Raw genomic sequence first — 16599 nt, forward strand, 5'->3', positions numbered from 1 at the left:
AAAAGGTAGAATCTAAAAAATAAGAAATTATATGTTTGTATACTGTAGTGACTATATGAAGGTCAAATAATTTGAGAAAAGAAGAGTAGAGAAGCATGAGTTGTTATGATTTACTACTGTAGGAAAACATCTGTAAGCCAAGTTCAAATACTTTCTGAAACAATGCAAGCTTCAAGCATAAACCAGCAGTTAGCTTTTCTGAAGTACTGTTGAATTAAATTACGTGAGAAGTGTTGGGAATTCAGTTGGATTTGTGTGATAAACTGAAATTTAGTATTGGTGAAAATAAAATTTATCTTTGAGGTGGGAAAAGTCTATGAATGGATAGTATTTGTGTTACAGGTTATTCAGAGAGCATAAAATAACACAGTAGATGCCTCTGGTACTAGTGAATGCTTTAGTGACAAACTTAATTTGCTGGTTTGTAATCTCTGATAATGATCTAATTTGTGATATCAAAATTGTTTGTGAATGATGTGTGTCAATAGGTCATTTCATATCACAGAAATCATAAATAAGAGTGCTTTGTACATATAATATTTGAGGTAAGATACGTGGTCATAGTTCATATAGTAATTTCAACATTGTTTATCATATGCTTAAATATATGTAGCACATAACTGATCAGTACCACTTTCTTTATACATGTTTCACCCAGTGTTCATTATGTTGCATCATTAGTAATAAAAACAAAACTTCCACTGTGTTAACATTGTAAGTGTTGATGGTATACATTGTTGTGCCAATAATACTAAGCATATCAGACCTACAATGTACAGTTGCATGCTGTTCAGAAACACTTTGAACAAAATATGTAGCATATCAGTTTCGGAATTGCATAACAGTTCCGTCCATGGAATTATACTATGAAACACAAATAAAAGATGTTTGTAAACATTATGTATGCTTAGGGAGTACAATTCTTGTTTTTATGCTCAAAATTGTGGTAGTGTCACATTCAAGTTGCATGAAATGAATTAAATTTGAAAAATAATTGTAGATTTTTTTCTTTGTATTATATGACTAATGTGGCATCAATCAGAGCTGTTTGTGGTATGTGCAGAGGGAACAGTTTTCAAATTTTATTATGTAAGAAATACAATAAATTTTATCTCTCCACGATGTGTGTGTGTATATCATACAAACTACACTCATTCTCTCCATATATTGCATTCAGAAACATTAGAAATCATCAGTAATCTGTCATTGGATAAAATTTAGCCTTAGTTAAGTGCCTGAATTATTGCACATGTATTAGAGATTTATAATGTATATTTCAGCATTCTATTAACTGTTAATAAATTGACAAAAAACACAGAACAAATATTATTACTGAATTATTATTACTGAATTCCTATCATGTTTGCTTCAAGTTTTGGGTAAACCCTAGAGACAATATGCTTACATAATAGAAACTCTACAATAAAATATATTATGAAGACAAATTTGTAAATCTGTTAAAACATAATAACATTTCTTTAATTTATCCATGATACTGGTGGCTAAACTCCATTGCTGTGTATAAAATTACTTGAAGAAATATAGCTACCTAGTGGCTATTTTTTAAGTAATAATACTTTTCTGAAAACAAACTCATTTCCCAACATAATCGTCTTTGAGCTGAATGCATCTGATTTAACACTGATCTAATATTTTTGTTTACATAGAAAATAAATTTATTTTTAACTCTGCATATGGGTCCTGTACAGCAAAGATAACTTCTTCATACAACATACTGAATATTCCTGCCTCCAAGGCATCATATCGAACAGTGTAGATAGCCTTCAGCAGAATACCTGGATATGAAAGACTTGATGCAACATATTATATATATATATACAGCTGCATGTGTTTGTTGTAATGTTGAAAATGCCTGCCTATTAAGTATTAACACTGAAAATGGTACCAGAATTTCACCATAAAACCAAAAAGATCATGGTAACAAATGTATATAAGCATACACAAGTTCAGAGTTCAACTGAAGTTCCACCATCAATCCCTCACCCAGATATGTATGAAGGGGCTTTTAACAACTATCATGCAATGTGAAATTTATAACCTGTGATCAGGAGGTACTGCAGTTGTGGAATGGGCTGAAGAAAACAGTGTAAGCGTCAGTTTTGATGCAAAAGACAACGGTACATTCATGTCTGCAGGATGGAACAAAGATTATAAACCATCTCTCTGCTTGTCTTCACAAAATTCTAAAAACCAAGTTCTAAATAAATCCACAATAGTTCTAACTGTCTTTGCAAACAGAAAAAGCTGATGTGTCATGTATGAAGTAGGGTACCAGTTATTCGATCCATTCCGACACCAAGATAGAACTTTGAAAAGGACGAATTGGAAAACATTTACTGATGAACTCATTAAAGTAATTAGATGAATACCAGCATCACCTCCCAATCTAGCCCATGAACTGATGGGAAAACTGAATCACTCATGAAGAGAGAAATGGATCAAAACAACAACCAAATTGGATTTTAAGAAATCAAATAATCAGTTCTAGAGCGTGCTGAAGTTGAGTAGAGGCAGCCCATCAGTCTGGGTAGTTTACGCTGACACCAGAGCAAATAGCAAACAAAATTGTTTCAGTCTCAAAAGCCCCACAAGAAAAAAACCACACTAAAAAAATAGAAAAAATGAGCTTAGTAACATACAGAAAAGATACCTTCTGATACACAGTTCTCTCTGGACTTCACATTGGAGGAGCTAGGAACAGCTCTACAGGATGTATGGACAAGCAAGGCTGCTGGTTTTGATGGGATACAAGAGGGGGACTAGGGTAAAGGCTGATCAATTTTTTACGCCACTCCTAAAATCGGGATATGTACCAAAAGCTTTCAGAAGTACTGAAGTCATTACTGTCCTGAAAGTAAAGAAATATTCAGGTAAAGTAGAAAATTATTGCCCAATTGTACTTCCCAGCTGTCGCTACAAACTTTTTGGGGAGAGTTATTTTAAATAGCATAGACACAAGAATCCTTTGAGGAAGAAGAAGAAGAAAGATTATGGTTCAATGTCCCGTCAACATCGAGGCCATTAAGTCGGGTTCTCACATGTAACTAATGTGATGCCACAGCTCATGGCATTCTGTAGTGGCACCATGAGCTACAATTCACACAAATGCCTCAAACTCTATGTAGTTGCACAGGTTTCAATGTGGCTTCTACTGAAATTTTATGGGTGATTTGTAGTGTTACAATCCATTCCTTGAATGAGAGGTATCACGTCCTTCAATACATACATCAGAGAAAAGATGTTTGTGACTGAGAGTAATCGATAAGTGGTGAGCTTCCCACTGTTGGGAGGTGTTTTAAATTGTAGGTGCTAATACCAGAGCTAACAATCGAGTGATTGTACAGAAGTGGGTAGCAGTCAGATGACAATACCTGCTGTGGTGGAGATAGGAGTGCCATGGAGTGGGTGGTACGGAAGAAAGGGCGCCATGAAATCTAAGAACATGAAATGTCAAAGATAATAAATGTATCAGTATAATTGTTAATTATCAAGATAAACATCAGATCTGTCATGTACTTAGTACACAGAGGCGGTATATTAGTTGGTAGCTGTCCTCATTTATCATGTATTGACTCATAATTTTGAAGATAATATAAAAAAAGTGAATTGAATCTCACACCTTATGTATGTGGTGGAGTGAATGAGAATGAGAAGTTAATTTTCAGCAGCTTTATCTGCATCCTATAAGGAGGCGAAGACTGAGCCAAGTTGGAGGAAGAACTCACACTGATTCAGGGCACAATAATGCAAATGAACTTATCTTCTCCATGAAAATGCAAGGCCTCATGCAAGTCTGCGCACCCAAGAGGGTCTTATGAAACTTCATTGGACTGTTTTTCCTCATCCAACCTACAGCCTAGATCTCATGCCTTCTGACTTCTGTCTGTTGAGTGCAATGAAGGATGCACTCCTTGGGAAGCAGTATGTGAATAATGGTGGAGGTTATTAATGCAGGAAGATGTTGGCTCTGACGTCAATCAGTAGAGTGGCACCTTGTGGGCATACAAGGTGTCTCAGTAAGATGGCATAAAGCTGCTTTATTGAATGCCCCTTCTAAATAAGATGCTCAGCACAACAGAACCATGAGACTCATCACTGGGTGCATAAGAACTACAACACTGTATTAGTTACCAACACTCAGCCACATAGCACCACCTCAGTTAATAAGGCAAGAAGCCCTTTTGAAAGAATATTGCAACATCCATATATTATCAAAATGGATGTGTATGTTCCACGTCCTCCACTAAACCACTGTACTGATTTCAACCAAACTTGGTACACACATCCCTTACTGTCAGGCAACAGTTGCTGTGAGGGCAAGAACTAGCTACCTATCATGATTCAGTGGATATTACATGATTAACAATGAGATGTGTGAAAAAGTACTGCATCATGCACCACATTTAAATTTGCTGCTGCTTTGCTACTAACTCTGTTTTTACACATTTTGCATACTTTATCCACATATGCGGATGAGTATACTTACAAGATTATGTCATTATATATCTCATAGATCAAGAGATACAATGGCATAAACACTGAGATGCAGGAAAAACAGCTGCATTATGCCACAATGAATTATTCAAACTTTGAACTTTCATTAACGCCAGTGAAATCAGGAAAATGGTTTGACTTTGTCAGAATGTGTCTTTTTTGACAATGTGATTATCTTTTTAAATGCATCCCTATCAAATCAGAAATAAGTTACCTTGCAATGTCTTGCTGTGGGCAGTGTGCAGTCAAGTCCACTAATTTTGAAGTCTACAATCCACTCCAGATCCTCTAATTTTCGTTCCTTCACGCCTTTCTCCTTAATAAATTCAACAATAGTGAGATTTAAGTAGAAAAATCCTTCCAGGCATGCCCCTTGATATAACCAACTCATTTTGCAGTAACATGTGAAGTCTCCATACTCTTCGTTCATTTTCATTGAAAACTGTTGCAGCTAAATATGGAAGAATAGTTGTGACTTCAGAAATTTTGCTATTCATACCACTAATTTTTCAAGTGCTCCTTGCCTGCAAATTTAGCACAAAGTGCTTGATGTACATACAATGTATCCTGTCTGTTGATCATTGTATTTTTTTGCTGTTTCATTGTCATCTAAAAGTTTAAATTCTTTCTGCATGGTACTATAATGTCATTCTGTAGCAAATAAGCATACCCATCACTTACGCGAATTGAAAATTTTCATCCCTCTCTTCAGCCATTCCTACTCATTTTAAAGGATTGTGAAAATAGATCACTAGACTGCCTCCTTTGTGCAACCAGCCTCTGGACCTGTGAACGTCCTTCATATCATGAACAAATAGGAAAGAGTAAACAGTGCTGACACCATGATTCTGCTGAACTCAGAGTGTTGAAGCGACCGTAAAATACCACCCCACAATGCTAGATGAAATGTCGCGCTGTTCTGGTTACTTCTGAGAAGGATTGAGCAAAGCCACGTGATATCCTAGGCCTTGGCCTGCCTGTGGCCTGGACGTGCTGCATGTGTGAAGTTTGTCTCCAACAGTGCTGGACTGCTGCGGCATGAATGGAAGAAAGCAAACTGCATGTAAGGAAGACACAGGGTGTGCGCATACAACCTGCGCAAACAGTGTTAGCAGTTCAGCACAAACTGTGATTATGGAGCACCAAACCAGACTATCCTCTACATCTCCATCTACACTTGGGGAACCACTGTGAAGTGCATGACAGTGTGTACATCTCATTGTACCAGTTACAGGGTTTCTTCCTGTTGTATTCACGCACAGAGCACAGGAAGAATGGTAGTAGTATATAAATGAGAGTTCTGGCTCAAATAGCACATTGATTCAAAATTCCAGGATATAAATATGATTTCCTTGAATCAAAAATTTATCTAAACCCATAAAACGAAAATATCACTTAATTAGAAAATTAATTGTTAAATTAAAATTTAATACTCAAAAATTAAGTTAAAAAATCTAAAATTCATTCAAATTCAATTTCATGATTGAGACGATCTTTATTTTGTTGTTTACCTTGATAAACAAAATGTAATCCAAATATTTTCTCTACTTTATCATTGTCTGGTGAAAAGATTTTAATATAATGATCCGGAAGAGTAATTTTAAATTTATCATGTAAAGGCAATAATACTTTTTCACTATATTTAGTTGGTAAAATTTCAGCTTTTGAAATGTTGTAGGGTTTATGTTCCTGAGATCTGATAATTTAGTGAATGCTTCTGCACAACCATTACTAAAATTGTTATGTTCAGTTAATAGATTTTTCAGTGCTACAATTCATGTTCATTTTGTTTTGGTTTTATTAATATAGAAAAAGTTTATTTTCAAAAATTAAAATGGAAAACCTTTTAATTTTTGAATATTTACAGTTTTCTATTTTATCTTATATATCTTTTTGAAAATATTTCAAAAGGAAGTGAAAACATGAAGTTAAAAATTCTTTAATTTTTCTAATTTTGTACTCATTTATGCAATAAAAAATTTTCAGTTATCATTTTATATTGTGAATCATAAGTCAAATTTCTTTCACCATACACAATTACATATGCAATTGTATCATCCCAGTACCTACTGCAACCTACATCCTTCTGAATCTGCTTAGTGTATTCATCTCTTGGTCTCCCTCTACGATTTCTACCCTCCACGCTGCCCTCCAATACTAAATTGTTGATCCCTTGATGCCTCAACACATGTCCTATCAACCGATCCCTTCTTCTAGTCAAGTTGTGCCACAAACTTCTCTTCTCCCCAATCCTATTCAATGCTTCCTCATTAGTTATGTGATCTACCCATCTAATCTTCAGCATACTTCTGTAGCACCGTATTTCAAAAGCTTCTACTCTCTTCTTGTCCAAACTAGTTATCGTCCATGTTTCACTTCCATACATGGCTACACTCCATACAAATACTTTCAGAAACGACTTCCTGACACTTAAATCTATACTCAATGTTAACAAATTTCTCTTCTTCAGAAACGCTTTCCTTGCCGTTGCCAGTCTACATTTTATATCCTCTCTACTTCGACCATCATCAGTTATTTTGCTCCCCAAATAGCAAAATTCCTTTACTACTTTAAGTGTCTCATTTCCTAATCTAATTCCCTCAGCATCACCCAACTTAATTAGACTACATTCCATTATCCTTGTTTTGCTTTTGTTGATGTTCATATTATACCCCCCTTTCAAGACACTATCCATTCCATTCAACTGCTCTTCCCAGTCCTTTGCTGTCTCTGGCAGAATTACAATGTCATCAGCAAACCTCAAAGTTTTTATTTCTTCTCCATGGATTTTAATACCTACTCCGAATTTTTCTTTTGTTTCCTTCACTGCTTGCTCAATATACAGATTGAATAACATCGGGGAGAGGCTTCAACCCTGTCTCACTCCCTTCCCAACCACTGCTTCCCTTTCATGTCCCTCGACTCTTATAACTGCCATCTGGTTTCTGTACAAATTGCAAATAGCCTTTCAGTCCCTGTATTTTACCCCTGCCACCTTCAGAATTTGAAAGAGAGTATTCCTGTCAACATTGTCAAAAACATTCTCTAAGTCTACAAATGCTAGAAACGTAGGTTTGCCTTTCCTTAATCTTTCTTCTAAGATAAGTCGTAGGGTCAGTATTTTCCTCACGTGTTCCAGCATTTCTACGGAATCCAAACTGATCTTCCCCGAGGTCGGGTTCTACTAGTTTTTCCATTTGTCTGTAAAGAATTCACATTAGTATTTTGCAGCTGTGACTTATTAAACTGATAGTTCGGTAATTTTCGCATTTGTCAACACCTGCTTTCTTTGGGATTGGAACTATTATATTCTTCCTGAAGTCTGAGGGTATTTCGCCTGTTTAATACATCTTGCTCACCAGATGGTAGAGTTTTGTCAGGACTGGCTCTCTCAAGGCCGTCAGTAGTTCTAATGGAATGTTGTCTACTCCCGGGGCCTTGTTTTGACTCAGGTCTTTCAGTGCTCTGTCAAACTCTTCACGCATTATTATATCTCCCATTTCATCTTCATCTACATCCTCTTCCATGGCATAACAAATTGGGTAGAATTATAATAACTAGTATTATCTAGTTCAAAATGTCTTTTTTCGTGTAGTCCAGCAAATTAAATTGTATGTAGATTTTGGATATTTCAATTTTTCTTGTTCAAGTGAATATTCTGGTTCATATTTAACCAAAGGACCACGAATTTTGAAACTTTTTCGACAGTTTTAACTTCTTTTGGGAGTGTAATATCATTATCAGTAGTCCAATCGAGAATAGAATCTTCTTGATCTTTTCTCATACTCCAAGTAAAAATTACAGTTAAATCACCCTCTACATAATTTATTTATAGTTTTTAAAAATTCTTCCAGATAATTCTAATGGATAAAGTACTTCATTTTGTTTGGTTTTAATTTTACCATTGTTAAGAACATGTCCTTCCATATTTAATTCATTTGATAGGGAAGAAGTTAAATAAAAGTTGATGAAGAAATAAAAGGATACACTATTCTACATAAAATATTGTTTCCTTTTACAATTGTTGTTACAGCAAACATATTAATACTTAATTGTCAACTACTTTAATGTTCGAGTTACCATAATATGTTGAAAAATTTGTTCCATCTGTATGAATGACATCAAAAGGCATATAAAGTTGTGAATTATTAGGATGAATCCAACAATCACTAATGATAGTGCTAATATCTGTTTCCTTGCTAGGAAGATTTAAATTATTTTTTGTTTTCTCATTCATGGGAAATGAGTAAAATTGACAAATCGTGACATTGTTTGTGCTGTACTATGGGAAAAATTTATTAATTCATTTTTAAAATTAATGTTACACAAGCACCACTGGAGTCAATCAAATCATCATTTTCATCAGTTATAATTATTTCTAAATTCTGAGTAGTATATAAAATTGGAATATTTATAGTGTGATTAGATTTATAAATTATTCTTACTCCAATAATCAGCATTTGGTTCAAATGAAGAAGTAATATTAGTCTCTCTATGATAATGGTCATTATATTTGAGGAAAATTCCATGGGCTAGATTGAAATTTATATTAATTATTTCAAATGGAATAATTTTAGGAATATCTGTAGCAATAGTCTTTTCATTAGCTTCAACAACTGGCCACTAAATCCTGTTATATTACCATTTTATATCCATGTATAATTTTATATGACTTTCGATAGCAATTCTATTTAAAATTTCATCTGCTCGAATATGAAAATTTGACTTTTTGGAATGAATAAATTTTTCTGAATTTTTCAAACTATACTGACCAACAGGAATTTCTATCGTTTCTCTGTTAGAATGTAATTTGTTATTTTTCGATCTAATATTCAGAGTTGAATAAAAGCTAACTAGTGAAAAACTTTTGTAAGTTTCTCATATTGCAATAGGTAATCTTCTTTTCAGAAGAGATGAATTATCACTCCATAGAAATAATCTACTCATTTATATTAAACATTATGTAAAGAAATGACGGATTGTGAACGAAATATAAGAATTCCAGAAAATAAATAAATATTCTTAGACAAGATAATACAAATTTAAATCATATTTATCATGAATTTATTGAGGAGATTTAAAGTTTGATTAATTTAAAGAAATATGTAGCAAATGTTCAAATGAAGATAAATTTGATTTTATAATAATAGATATGATAAAGAAACCTTAATAATGGTAACTTTAGAGAAAAGATTAAGAATGTATTAAACATTGAATGTAAATTTAGAACATAAAAATTGAAAGTAAGCATTAAACAAATTTTGAATGTCAAATAAAAAATTGTTATTGAATTTTTTCTCCTTAATAAATCTTTGTAAAATGCGATCCAGAAGTTGTTAAAAAAGCCAGATGAAATAGAAGAGTAAAGGAACAAAAAAAGATGAATTTAAAAAATGAAAAAGAAACTATGAACAAAAATGAAATATTTTAAAAATATCAACCAGTTACCAATATAATTAAAAAAAGTTAACCAAGGAATTGAGGAATTAGGGTGAAAAAGTTTTAAAAGCAACAAAAGAAAACAGAAATGTGTAAAAACAAATGGTCATTATAATTGACATTATTTAGAAGATTTTAACGATATAAAACAGTTCCACAGCGTGAATGGGTTGATGATAATGCTGCTAAGTATGACTACACTTTGAGTGAATAGGAAATAAATAATTTGTTACAGAATCATGAAAAAGAAGGAAAATAAAAAGAAAAAGGTCTTAAAAATGAATATAAGTGAAAGATGTTGGAATTTATCAATGATGGGAAGATGATGTATTTGAATTAAGACCTGATGGTACTTTTAAATATATTGGTAAATTACCAGTGGAATTCAATGGCGAAAAAGAATGTGAAGGAATATATGGATTAATGAATATTGTAAACAAAAGATAAATAACTGTGGTTGATGTAGGTACGGAACTTGATTTACAGAATTATGTTAGAATTTTGTGAGAGTCAAGTGCTATATATAATGAAAATAATGTGGGTAAAATTAAATTACGTAATGGAAATAAATGGAATTATTTGATAAAAGCAGCTGCTGAAGAATATTTTCTTACTTTTTCAGAAAGAAATCTAATCATTTGAAAATGTTGGTGAAGGTTTAGTAAAAAATATTAATAAAATCAATCGATTATGCTTGGATGGATAGTGTCATCACTTAATCAATAGATTAACAGTAATTGAAGGAGAAGAATTAGCTGGAAATAAAAATTGTCATAACAAAGACGTGGGAGTAACTCAAATGTTAAATAATCCTTTTAGTGATTTTAATATTAATGATCCAAAAGGAATTAGTTATTTAATTATACTTTTGAATAATTTACCACACACTTTATGGAAAAGTGAAAACACTATAATTAATAAATTACCATTAGTCATGCACCTTCCAGGCTTAGCTAGAGGAGATCGAGGAATTATCCTTTACATATTATCAGCTCTGGAAAAACATATTGTATGCTTGGGGTCTTTTTTGCCCCAAAGTGATTCAAGCAACTTTATCGCAATTAAATTTGACATATGTCCACAAAAGTAATTACAATTTTTGAAAAACATACAAACGATGTTGATATCACAACTCCACAGTTTCTTAATATAATTAAGCCACGTATAGTTTGTATCATTTGCTACATTTGTTTGATATATGAAAACGTATTTTGTTTAGTTTGTGTAGTTCCAAAATTATTTTAACACAAAATATTCATAACTCACACACTATGTAACAATACCGTAATTTATTAGTATTATGTGTAATATCACTTACATGGAATTTTATTAGACATACACACCCAATCGCTCTCTGTGACATATGATCAACAATCATTACACAGCACAATTATCCCAGCATTTTCTTTACAGACAAATTTGTGAGCCACATCGTACTGTTGGTTCACTTTCTTGTCGTTTGATCTTGGTCAGAAATCACACCATTTTCTATCTAGATTTTTAACATCAGATTCCTGGCTATCGGGTTGTTTTCCTTTAGAAGATCCTTGAAGCCTGAATATATTATTGCTGAATGAATGTGTTGTGTTCTGCACTGGGGTGGCAGGATTCATCGTTCAATGTGAGGTTTGACTAATTCTTTTCCTAGTTCCTATAGGAATTCTCTTCTGCATTTTTACTTCTCATTCCATGTCAAAAATTACAATACGGAATGTAAGTTTTGAGATGCTATCTTCTTGTTTCACGTTTCACTGAATAATGTCTAGTCATCTTATCAACTGTATCAACTACTGACTTTGTTGAGTTGAAGAATATTATTATTTTAGGATTTTTTGTGCTCAGTTATATCAAATGTGTGGTGTAGAGTAGATGACAAAATGACTGATCTATTTTGTGTAAGAATATATCAAGCTAAAGCAGTATTCTGTGCATACTCAAAAGTGGCTGATAATGGACTCCTCTTTTTTGATGGCAACATTTCCTTTGGTATCTCTTTTTGGTTGGCCTGAAGAGTTCCCACAAGTATCAGTTTATTAGCAAGAAGTTTGTATCCCAAATGAAAACTTGTAAAAATTTATCAGTGGTAATGTTCCTACCACTTCTCTTCAGGTGATCAACTAAATCATGTACCATTCGTTTCCATTGATTTATTTCCCTTCCTTCAGCAGATTTCCTCATGATTGGTCTCACAATCGACAGCAGCCCACACTTCTATCCCATACTTTCCAGGTTTCAAAGGAATGTACACCTTGAATGGACACTGTCCCCTGAAAGTACACACATGCTTAACAACTGTAGTAGAAGGTCACAAAAAATAGGCAAGCCATACTCTTATGATCAAAATTGACTCAAAGGCTTCCCATGTGCCTTATACAAGCCAGCTATTATTAGCAGACCAAAGAATGCCTGCAGAATCAAATTTAATCCAGCGTTCAAAAGTGGGCTACAGAAACAATCTGCTCTTGTCTGCAATTGAAGTCTAAGGTCACGTGGAGTATGCACAGTTTCACATATTACATTCCTTGAAACCTGCTTGCACACATCAGGTCGTACTGTGTTCTATGCTATCTGTTCACTTCTAGACACAAAAGTAGATACACTCCTTTTTTGAATACAGTTATCATCTTCTTGACAGGCACTCATATCCTCTTATTCTCCAACTTATGTATCTTACTTTGTTAAAAATCTACCAGCATCACAGTCATGTGCATTTCCAAAAATTGATTCATTATCACGATCACTCTTCTGTAAATCTGCCAAAGCCTGCTCGAGACTACAGCCCCTTGCAAAACATATATCACCATTCATGATGAATAAACTATAGCGCCATGTCTTCCTTCAACAAAACTTAATTCCAAACTGGGATTTGTCATAATAATGCACATCAAGGTATTTTCTGTTCATTGTTTACAATGATGTAAAAATGAATGCTGGTTTATAAGGTGCATTGTTGCCAAGATTTATTTTCGTAACAAAACATGTGTATGAACATAACACTGAAAATCAAATATTGTATACATGGGATATTTTATGATATACCTGCAAATTATTTATTAATTTTTAATCTATTTTAAAAATAAAGCAAAAGGATTTAAAACTGAAGCAAATAATATAGTATTGGTCAATTTTTAACTGAGGCTCAAAAAAGAAAGAGATAATAAGAAAACTAATGGAAATTTACTCACAACATTAGCCATAACTGATCACCTTATGAAAAAGAAAGAAAAACACATGAAGGTGGATTTTTACCGTTGTTATTGGCAGCTTTCTCATATTTAACAACTATTGATTCAATTGAAGAATTACTTAAACACTTAATAATTAATTATTTTTGTGCCATTTTCATCATTAATGAATTACCTGATAAACCATAAAACTTAGTATAAAGAATACTAAATTTTGATACTTCTGATCACATTGGTACTCACTGGATTTGTTATTGTAAAAATAAAGATATAAAATTTGATTTGATTCAGTTGAACGAAATGTACCAAGGCAAGTAGTTAACTATTTGGGAAAAAATGATTTATATTATAAGAGCGAAAAAGTACAAAATTTTGATGAAGTAATATGTGGTCATTTGTGTCTATTTGTTCTAAAACTATCGTATGCATTATAAATATAATGATATTTTAAAATAAATCAGTGAACATTTTTGTTAGTAAGTTCTATGCTAAACTCAATACCGATTTAGAAGAAGTAAAAAAAAATTTGAATCATTGGAACTGAAAGTTAAAGAATGAGATTGGCATTTCACTGGCCTTTCAAAATTTGAAGATTTTCAATCAAAAATATTCAATCATCAGTAGACTCAATTACTGTAATCAAATGATCTCAGAAAGAATTAAATGTCACTTTTATAGTAACTTATATTGGTTTTAAAGGTAGAAAAATTGCGAATGAAAATGATCCAATAGATGTATTGAACAAATAATATTTAGAGAATGAGTTATCAAATCTTGTTATAAAACCTGTATATAGCAAGTTTCTCATAGATTTAAAGCAAAGAACTGGTATTTACAATGGTATCATGGAACATCATAATAAAGAACTAAATAATATGTAAACAAGTCATTATTGTGCATTAGATTAAATAGATTTAGTAGAAAGTAAACTTAAGTCATTAGATCCCCACATTAATGTGTGGTGGAAGTTGGTAAAGATTTAGAAGTACTGAAGTCTTTAGAATCAAACAATGAAAAGTAAATTAATTAACAAATATATGTTCTGTATAAATGGAGAATCATCATGTTGACTCTTTGAGGTGTATAAAGCTTATGGAAAAACACATACTCCTCACAGAGTAACGACAGAAAATGGAAGACAAAGAACTTAAGATTGTTGCAAAGTAATCAAAAATGGAAAGAGTAAAGTTGTGTGAAGGACTAAACATTCGTCACTAAATTATTAATAAATTACATAAACCAGTGAGAAAAATTTTTAAAACAAAAAATGTAATTTCATTCATGATGGATTATTTTGACAACCGATTTATTGAAATGGAATCTGTAAAATTAAAATGACTTTAGAAAGTAAATACAGTGTACAAATATTTATTCTGTTTTATAGATGTTTTTTCGAAATTTGCTTAGACTATTCGAATTAAAGATAAAGGAATTAAAAATATAGTTAATTCTTACAAAATAAAATTTTATATAGATCATAAAAAAATTGACAAATAGGTAATTGTAAAGAATTTATAATAAAGAATTTAAGGAATTAATGAAAAATTTCATATTAATTATTATTCAACTTTTAGTGAATTAAGAGCATCTGTTAAATTTACAAATATTTAATATAATTTCTAAATTAATTGATGATTATAACACAAAACATTAGCCAATAAAAATATTTAAACAAAGAAAAGTAAAAATCTTATTGAAAACATTTTATGTAACAAATTTCTTAGATACAAATGCTATGTATAAATTTGCTGATAAAGTGAGAATAAGGAAATTAAAATGAATTTTTGAAAAATGATATACATCGAGCTGCTCCACAGAAATTTTTGCAATTGAAGATTCTATTCATTCTATTCGAAACACATATAAATTGAAAGAATTAAATAGCAAAGAAATGGAAGGAAATTTTTATGAAAAAAATACTACCAGAAACGAATTTTCCTGATGTTGAAAGGTTTTAAATAAGAAAAGCAATAAGTATATGTTAAATGTTTGTGCTTCAATAATTCACACAATATTTTGGTTAATAAAAGTACTGCGATTTTTTAAAATGTTAATAAAATTTTCATATATAAGTTGAGTTAGTTACTGAAAATTTAAAAATATTTGATAGTGAATATAGTATAAATTATGCTCATTGTCTCATTAAAGAGAAGAGAGTATATTCTGACTATCAGATAAGTGATTTAATGTCGGAATTATTTGTATATTTTAAATTTGATTCATTGGATTCAGATGGTTTTGATTAACATTGTTTATTAGATGTATATAAAAATCGTTATGACTGCTAATGAGTTGTATCATTACACAATTTTTCTTCTGAATATTTATCCAAAGTATTGAAGTACTTTTAGTGGTAAATAATTCTTAAATTTTATTTGATTCAGTGACAAATTTACTGAATTTGGTACTAATTAATTCTTAAAAATTATTCAACATTTTGATGTCTTTTTTCAGTAATACCCATTAGTTTCTTGAATTTAAAAATTATGTTTGAATAACATAATGTTTATAATTAAAATAACAGAATCTTAAATTTCGACCAATTGTTTGAGGAACAAGATTTCATAATAAACAATTTTTCATTCTTTTCTTTCATGTAAAATTTGTACAGTTCTATCATATATTTCATCTAATGTTATTACATAATTTCATTAATTTTATTCAGTTATTTCAAATGATTTATTTTACTTTATAGAGACGTTTTTCATATATCTTTATTTTATATTTGCCATGTTTTTGGATGGATGGTAATATTTTTTCATAAATTTTGAAAATTTTCTTCTCTTTCATTTTTGGTTTTAATATTAAATGATATAAGCCAGAATCGTTAATAAATAATGTATCTGGATGCAGATTTTGCAAGGGCTGTGAAATAAAACCATTTAATTTTTCAAATGACTGTATACATTTTTGTTTTATATTTTTATTAGATGCATCTATCATTTTTTTATTCAAGAATAATACAGACAGTTTTATCCTTAAAGCAAAGATTATTTCTCATCAATAATTATTAAAACTTGTTTGTTGTTGTTATATATGTTTGTTATTTTTTAGATCCGTATGTGACATTCTTTACATGTTTAATATTTACTATATTTTTATTTTTTATTCCAATAAATTGTTTCATTAGATATCGAAAGTGAAAATAAAATAATTCGTCCATTGCGCAGTCAAGATAAAGAAATTCATAAAGAAGTAAGAATAACAAAACAGAATATACCTTCAACAATTGGTTAAATTTTTTGTATATAAAAGAAAGAAAAAGAATATATAGAAATAAAAATGAACATATAAAAAACTTGTTAATATTTGGGATAAAAGACATTAATTTGTGAAAAAATAAAAAGGAAATTAGAAATCTACTAAATATATTCATAACTGTGAGGAATCCAAAAATGCGAAAAGGCTTTAAATTATCAAAAACATAAAGAAAGAGATTAAAAAATTTCTTGTTTTGTGG

Source organism: Schistocerca serialis, chromosome 1 (assembly GCF_023864345.2).
Source record: "Schistocerca serialis cubense isolate TAMUIC-IGC-003099 chromosome 1, iqSchSeri2.2, whole genome shotgun sequence".
Taxonomy (NCBI): Eukaryota; Metazoa; Arthropoda; class Insecta; order Orthoptera; family Acrididae; genus Schistocerca; species Schistocerca serialis.